At 29.0% G+C, this 8,888-nt stretch overlaps 1 protein-coding gene across 1 annotated transcript in view; it reads left to right on the top strand.

The window, feature by feature from the left end:
- LOC106686270 (ADP-dependent glucokinase) overlaps window positions 1–1,412 on the top strand; it is a 15,408-nt gene extending 13,996 nt beyond the window's left edge. Inside the window, exon 9 of the mRNA XM_014429464.3 lies at window positions 1,300–1,412. The gene's annotated coding sequence lies outside the window, so the exon portion shown is untranslated. The remainder of the gene's footprint in view (window positions 1–1,299) is intronic.
- The last annotated feature ends 7,476 nt before the right edge of the window (window positions 1,413–8,888 follow it).

Genomic DNA, 8,888 nt, shown 5'->3' with positions numbered 1-8,888 from the left:
GTTTACGAAGGAGCTGGAATAGGGACCTCTTAAATTGATTTTTAAATTTCAATTTTAATGGAGAGGCATCATTGGATGACCTTAACCTTCATGCCTTCATGACTTTTTTTTTTTTTTTTTTTCTTTTTTTTTTTCTTTTTTTTTTTCTCTCTCTCTCTCTCTACATCTCATTCGCTGGTTGTAAAAATACTTTTACAGTTGTGAATAAACTTAATATAGTAAAAAAAAAAAAAAATTTATTATTAATTTTTACAAAACTGTTAGCATGCCATAGGTGTTGATGGCCATATGGCTTTACGCCTTCAAGCAACAATAAACAAGCAAACTATCAAAAACTGGCTAGAATACATGATTAATGACTGTGACATTCTATGGTTTTAATATTGGGGGATAATTAACTAACTAAGGAGACATCAAAGGTGGGGGAGGGAAGATATATGTAATCTATTTTTCAGTAAAGAAGTTATGCATAAATATAGTTATAAAAATACAAAAAATGTGCTTTTAAAAAATCGAACACTCAAAAATATTATTAATTTTAAATAAAAAGAGATACATGGATATCATCAGATTTCAATTGATCTTGTTTTGTTACAATGTAAATGAGGAAAAACAGTTAATGAATGAAAAAACATTCATGTGAAACTGAATATGGGCTTGATCACCTAGACAAATCAATTGATTAAAGTGTGTCAATTGATTAATCATTATTAATTATTCAGGCATTAGTTTAAAATCTAGTTAATAACTTTAAGGGACTCCCTTCTACTTGAATATATTATATTGGAAGAAGGTAGTTAACTGTATGAAGTAGATTGTAGGAAAAGTACGGTTGGTGTTCAAAAAAGGTACAAAATAGTAAAAAAAAAATTTAATGTTAACCAACGTTTCGCCAGGGCTAAATGAAAACAAGATACAAACAATGTAAGATCCAGAATTTATTTGTATTTAAAAATATATAAAAATATTTTTGTATAATTTTTTACTCTCTTTGTATATGTATTCTGATTTTCTTGTCACATCTTACATTGTTTGTATCTTGCTTTCATTTAGCCCTGACGAAGCCCAGCAAAGTGGGATAAAACGTTGGTTAACATTAAATTTTTTTTTACTATTTTGTACCTTTATTGACACTTTCCCCTCCCCAGACTTCTTACAATTGAATATATTATATGTATAGTACCCAGAATTAAAAAATCTACCATATAGGCTCCATTTATTTTAAAGATATTTCTCTGTACAAATAAGTATGTGTTCGAATTTTTTAATTACTACAACTTTTTTTTTTTTCATTTTCAGTTGGCCCTAATGCAGGTTCAAAAACTCATGCTCGCTGCAAGACCTGAAATAGTTGAAATCTAAATTATGTGTTCATTACATAATAGCTATATTAAACCTGTAAAGAAACCTTAGTTGTGTATAAACACATTCCTATTTCTAAAGATTAAGTAGCAGTCATAAATATGTAGCCGTGTTCATTTTAGCTATGTTAAAAACTTTTTTACTTTTAAATAAGCTATTTTCATACTTGATTTTTAACATTTATTAAATTTATATATCTGTTAAATACGCAGTTTTAAATCACATTTGCTAACAAAATAAAAAAGGTAAAAAAATGACACAATATAGATCTAGTCAGGGTTGTGAATATTAATTGTTTTTTATTTAAGGTACTGTATGAAATAATGCGAGGTATTTGTTCTGTGTATTTTGTGAATGGAATTACATTCAAATATGAATGAATGCTGTTAAATTATAATTTTTATCTTACCTTTTTTGAATGAGACCAGTTATGATTCTTCAGCCTTAGGAAGTGAATTTGACTTCTTAGAAAAAAAAAATTGATGTTACCCAAGTAAAGAATTTATAAAAATTCAAATATTTTTAGCTCACTTTCATCTACAGACAAAAATGTTTTCTCCCATTCTAGTCTAAATTAATGAGCACTTAATTCTTTTCATGTTTCATTGATTTATTATTATTATTTTTTTTTTGGATTAAAAGAAGAGCACTAGGCATAATTATAAATATTTCCAGAAACTTGGTGAGTGGTAAAGTATCAGACATGATAGATTTATATTGATATTGTTTATTGCTCTATTAATAGATTTAGTTAAACAACTGGGGATTACGTACTATTAATTAGTAGAGATAAGTATCATTATAGGTATTTATTTTACGTGAAGTAAATATTATTCTTGTCAGATTATTTTGATTAATAATATATGCAACTAGGAATAATAATATTTTTATTGTAATAATGTTTTGATTTAAGATAGATTAAAAAGAAAAATTAAGATAAAAATTGAATTTTTCTTATTGTTTTATATTTGATGATTTATATTCAGGTATTAATTTCTGTTAGTAAGAAATATGAAAACCAATTAGTTATACTTTTTTTTATAAGCAATAGTCATTATAAGTGCCATACTGTGAATGATTAATCTAAAAAAAAAAGAGGTTGACAGATGGTTTCTTTAAAATTACTGAAGTTCTTTATTTCTGTAAGCTACATATTGGTTAACTTAGTTCTTATTAGTATTTTTTTTATTCATGTTAACTCTTTTTTTAACCATTTTATGAATATACAATGTCTTACTGAAATATTAATGGTTAATGCCTTGCTCATTTCCTCTGTCAAAAGCATTGTTTTATCTATGCATCTAGTTTTTTTTTTTAATGTAACCTGATGCACCTAAAAATTCCTGCTTGGAATCACTTATTTATAAAGTAGGAATTTAACAGAAAAGGCTTGTGACATGTTATAAAGGCTTTGAAAAATGATTTCTTTTCATCCAATAATTCACTCACTGAAGATTCATTGTCATCCCAATGAAGCTCTTCCTCCATGGTCAACGTAACGTAAAATCCTTTTATAGAAGCCGTGGATGGATTTGGTGTTCCAAATGGATTGGATGGACTATTTCTGGAAGTTGGTGTTATTAGCTACTTCAATGCTGTCCTCAGCAATTATGGTCATGGCCCTAGCTTCCTGGTTACTGCTATTACAATGGTATTATGGGCAATCCCCATTTAAATTCTTTGTTATGTCTTATTTTAACAGTCCTAATAGCTTGTCAATTAAGGGACAACAGATTTTTCGCATAATTTTGTAATCCAAAGTTTATAGGTGAGAATCAGTATATTGTTCGATTCCAAGATCTTATGAGTGTTTCCAAGCTTCTGCCCTGTTCGGAAGAACTAACCTTAGCTCTACTCTGTATATGTTCATGTTCAGTTCTCTTGAGGGCAAGTAAAAAAGCTCAGAAAGCTTCATTAGCACTAAAAACTCAAAGCAGTTTATCTAAAATAAAATAAAAGTTTATGAGAAAAACTTTTTATAATAATATTTTCAGGTTACATGGAAAAATTAAATGATCCACACAATCCTTAAATTCCTTTTTGTGGCCTTCAGAGAAACAAACTCAAATAAGCTTCAGAAAAAGTGGTTTCAGGCTTTTCGGTCCTTGTATAAAGTAAAAAAGAAAAAGTTTTGAATCATAATGGACTGATGTAAATATAGGTATTCATGAACTTTTGAAGTTGGAAAAATACATTGGATGAAATTTAAACTTTGGTTCTTTCTCTCAATTTTTTTTTTTATTTTATGTTTCCATGTATATGATAAATAATCAAAAGAAATTATTAGATTGATAAATTATTGATTATTGTTTATTGGTATCGGGGATTATTAAGAATGTTAAACATGACTATTTGTTACACTTATTGTTGTAATATGCTTTTAGTCCATATTTTTTCTCTTTTTATGCAAGCATAATTTTTTTGTTAATCAGTGATGTACCATGTTTCGTATTAACTTTAATTATTAAACTTGATGTTTATAAATTAATACAATTTTATAGTATGTTACAACAATGTACTTGGAACTTACAATTTATCAATTGTCCATATTTTTGTTTATAAATTATTATTTTTAGATAAATTTCTACAAAATATCTTATGTATTCTATTTCAAATATTTATTTATGCATTGCATTTGCTGCAAACATGTTTTATATATTATAGATTTATATAGTTAAATAATTATATAAATAAATGCTGCTGTTAATGTAATTGGTTTATGTTGTCTGATTTGATTGTTATTAAATACAGTAGTATATAGTGGCAATGTGATATTTATATTATATATTAATTGTATTAAATAAACTTTTATGGTAGTTTTTTATTTTAACTTTTATAGCCTATTAGCTGTCTATAGTTATACCATGCTAGGTATACCAGTGTGTATTTGTTAGTGAAGATATTCGTATTTTGAAGAGCAAGGTTAATGGGCATGGAAACTGTAAAGCTTTACTGGATTAAGGCGAAGCCATTTGGAGGGTAATGTTTTTAAGGTTGCCTCATGACCTGCTCCTTAATGTTTAATGTGAATGAAAAACATACTTTATTCACACCTTAAGTTTCAATTATAATTCATTTAATTTTTATTTTGAAAATAAAATTATGGGTTGGGTAGCTGTATGTGGTAAATTTTCATTCGAGGATTCAACCTGATACTCAGGTCTAAACATCGGCATGAATAAATAATTCTCTGTTTATTTGTCTTTTTTGCTGACCGCTTCCCCTCTCTCCCTTCTCTGCTCAATAAATTTTTATGTTACATACACTTTCATTTTGTTGCTACCATTAATTGTGTTGTATTTCATTGTTTTGAATCTAGTAAAGAGTACAACATTTTTATGTAAGGATTGTTCTGATAAGTGAAGAATGGCATAGAGCAAAAGTGGTTTCCGTTATCTAGTTTAGAACTTCAGTGCTTCTACATTTCAGGACCCTTGAAATGATTTCTTTTTGTGTTCTGATACCTATTTTGAAATGCCTAACATCTTTTATACTTTGTCTTCTAACAAAATATAAAATTTAATGAAATACTTTTAGTTAGCTATTAATTAAGAGTGGAATAGATAAAAACTTTTTTCATGTGTTTAATTCAAACAAGTTTAGTCTTGGATATCCTTGACAATGATCATTAAAGTGTTTCTTGTAAATGGACCATTAGTAAAATATTGCTATATAATTAATCTTTAATGTTTATCAGAAAGAAATGTTTCTGGAGGTCATTTATTGTAACCATAAATGTAAATGCATCTGAAGTATTAATTAAATAGCATTACTTTTTAGGTGATGTCTTGTTAGAGGGGACTGATTAGGATATCAGTCTCATTATCTCCAACAGTAGTTTCAACAATTTATTCATTATAAAACAATAAGTATATATATAAATTTGTAGTTATGTATTTGATTTCAAATTGTAAACATATTCAGATAGGGTCAAAAATGTAAATGTAGAGATGTCATTGCTTTACTTTGACAGTGGCGGCACAACTAAAAAACTTTTTTTAAAAATTTATTTTAAACCTATAATATAAGGTGAACTTTGGGACAACCTATAGAGGAACTCCTGTAGATAACAAAAAAATTACAGTACTATCTTTGTAATACATCCTTGATCACTGGCGTTTACTCAGATGATTCAATTTTAGGTTGTTAAGGAACTGTGTATAGTTTTGTTAGTCCTGGCAACAGTTTAAGAGGTGAAGTACCATAACATTAGAAGACCTCGAAATGCATGTTCTATTAGGTAAGGTAAGCCAGATGGCAGGTGAATTGATGGAAGTATTAACGAGTTTTATGAGTAGTGCTGTAAATCGTCGCAGAACGGAAACTCCACTCTGTAACACCTAATACCTCTCAATAAGGTATTAGCTTACTACCATGTATGGGATAGCAAGTCCTAAAGGTATTCAATTTAGTTCCTTGCAGTTACGGATACTACTCTCCGTAAGGTATTAGAAAGGATAGGCAGTTCTACAGGTATTCTCTGTACATTATGGCAAAAGGACAGAGGCAGTCAAGGAGTATTCGTCCTGCGTTGTGCCCCAGTAGGTTAGGTGAAGAGGTGAGATCCGAAGGGGGCTATCTAATAATATCACAAATATCCAATTCAAAAGTAAAGTTAAAATATTTGTATCCACTAATGCATATTATTACTCACTGCCTATTAGGGTGGTGATTCTGTGAGGAGGAATAAGTCTGCTAAAGTGATTCCTCAGAGGTTAAAAACGCCATTCAGAAAAGCTACATATAAGACATCAGCTTTTAGTGGACCAGAATATTCTATTGTAATCTTTATTCATTCTAGCAATACAACCAGTAGGCATCTGAACAATTTTTTATAATTTCTGTTATATTGTTTATTGTTCTAATAAAAAAACACTGTTATTATCAAACAAAAGCTAAACCTGGAGCTGTGGCTTGGTAAATTGTGAGAAGAAGAGAGATTTTGCATGGTTAGTTTTGTGTCCTCTTTGTACCTGCGCTTTTGTCTGGGGGCACATCTCACCACCGCTTATAGTACTAGAGCCCAAGAGGAGAAAAAAGTCAGTTATTTCACCCCAATTTTTGATTACTTTAATGAAACCTATGTATAATTACTAGTCAAAATTGATGGGTCAGCCAAGTATAGGTAGGAGGAATAAAAAATAGCGGCTTTTTAAAACCGTTAAAAATAATTAATTTTTCATCTTAAAAACTACCAAAAACAATAGAAAATCTATGACAACATCATTTAAAGTAGAGTAAATTTGCTGAAATATTACCCCTAAAAGAGCTATTTATGTCCAATAGTTCTCTAGATATAGCTTTTTAAAAAGCAATATTTCATATAAATGTTGTACAGAACATAGTGAAAGATCAGTAGTTAGTGAATTTATTTTGAAAAATCTAGATCTCCAAAACCATTTGACATACAGATGTCTGTTAGTACTCAAATTAAAGCTAGTTTAATGATCTATGAAGTAGTTTAAGTTTATTGTCGTAGAAGTAGTAGTTTTCATGATATTTGGTTAAATAAATATAATTTGTAGTTGTTCGAACAAATTTTCATTTGCCAAATTTGTATTAATATGTTAATATCATAAAAACTATTACCCCTACGAAGATAAGTTTCAGAAACTATTTTATAGCAAGTTAAATTTCCTTTATTTTGAGTGCTGGCAGACATATGTGCGTCTAATGGATCTAGAGATATATTTTTTCAAAAATCAAACATTTTATACGAACAACTATAAATTTACAGTTTGTGAATATATTTTGTCAAATATAAAAACTACTACTCCTACAAAGATAAACATTATAAACTATGTTATAGTAAATTTAACCAGCTTTAATTTGAGTGCTGGCAGACATCTATACGTCTTATGGTTTTTGAAATAACGTTTTTCAAAACTCAAACTTATTGTCCGAACAACTATAAATCAACTTATTTTAGCCCATAATGTGAAAACTATTATTCCTACGAAGGTAAAGGTCATAAACTACATTATAGTACGTTAAACTAGCTTTAATTTGAGTGCTAATAGACATCTATACGTCACATAGTTCCTGAAATATAAATGTCTCAAAATAAATTAACTAACTTCTAATCTTTCAGTAGATTTTTAAGAAATGTCGCTTTTTAAAAAGGTATATCTCGAGTACTATTGGACGTAAATTGCTCTATTAGAACTAATATTTCAGAAAATTTACTTTCCTTTAAATAATGTTCTTTTAAATTTTCTAGTATTGTCGGTAGTTTTTAAGATGTAGAGCTCCGAATTAAAAATTAATATTTTTTAAGGTTTTGTAACAGCAGCCATTTTTTATTCCTCTTACCTATACTTGGTGGACTCATCAGTTTTGACTAGTAATTATACATAGTTTTCATTAAAGTAATTAAAAATTGGGGTGAAATAAACTGCCTTTTATTCTTCCCGGCTCTTGTACTATTAGCTATGGCTCTGCAGAAAAATATCTCATCACGTAGTCAATGATGTCTACTGTTCTTTAACAGATTTTATTGTATCATATAAAATTCGATAGACTCGAAGGTATCGAAGACATACTTAAAAACAATGTCACATACATTATGCAAAGATTATGTGATGAAATCATTATAATCAACTACAGAAAAAATACCAAAAACCAAATTATAAAGGAAAATATTTCGACCCCTACTATTAAAAGAAAAAATTATAGGAACGTCATAAACCACATTACGAGAAACATAAATAAGAACAAAAAAAATGTTAACAAAATCAACCTATTTACAAAATTACCTTTAAAACTCAAGCTACAAAGTTTACCGAATCCAACTACCTATATTCAACATATTTTAGAACCCGTAATCCCAACATCAATATTTTAACAAACCTCCATCGGGAAACTGGAATAAATTACCAAAATCAGAAGACTAACAAATGCAATTACTAAAGATGAACAAATTAGAACCCTAACGGAAAGAGTCTTAACATATTGAAGCTCGATAAGATTATTTTTTAGACTCAGTTATATAGAACGACTCGCCAGACCTATAAAAGTTGATTAATTACATAGAAAAAAATATATACGGTACTATCATTGTAGCAGGCCCAATTCCAAAATAAAATAAACACTTTTTTTTAGGCTGTGCTAAGATCCAAGAAGCAAAGAATCGATATAACATTATTACTATTATAGTGTTCGTCTATCATCCAATGGCCCTGATGACTTCATAGGGACATCGGTTGATCGCTGTTTCCCATAGAGTGTGTGAATATTGCGATCTACTGAGTACTAACAGGCGGCAGATCGGCGGTGTAAACAAAGGAGTCAGGGATGTGGGGTCCATCTCATGCGGGTACTACTCGACAATAGTCGCCTTTTTATGGTCTCCTCTACAATGGTCAATAATAACGTGAACTAATTTAGATAATCGATTATGAAAACATTTATATACAAATAATTATTTATTAGATACCTAACATACGAATCAGTTCCAGAAGTCGGAAGCAGTTTTAAAAATATATAGGGTGTTTTTTTAAGCCCGATAGAACTTGAAATTGTAAAAA

Source organism: Halyomorpha halys, unplaced genomic scaffold (assembly GCF_000696795.3).
Source record: "Halyomorpha halys isolate HHAL.00 unplaced genomic scaffold, Hhal_1.1 Scaffold802.1, whole genome shotgun sequence".
Classification (NCBI taxonomy): Eukaryota; Metazoa; Arthropoda; class Insecta; order Hemiptera; family Pentatomidae; genus Halyomorpha; species Halyomorpha halys.
Note: the sequence above shows the minus strand (reverse complement) of the source record. Positions and strands in the feature narration are given on the sequence as shown.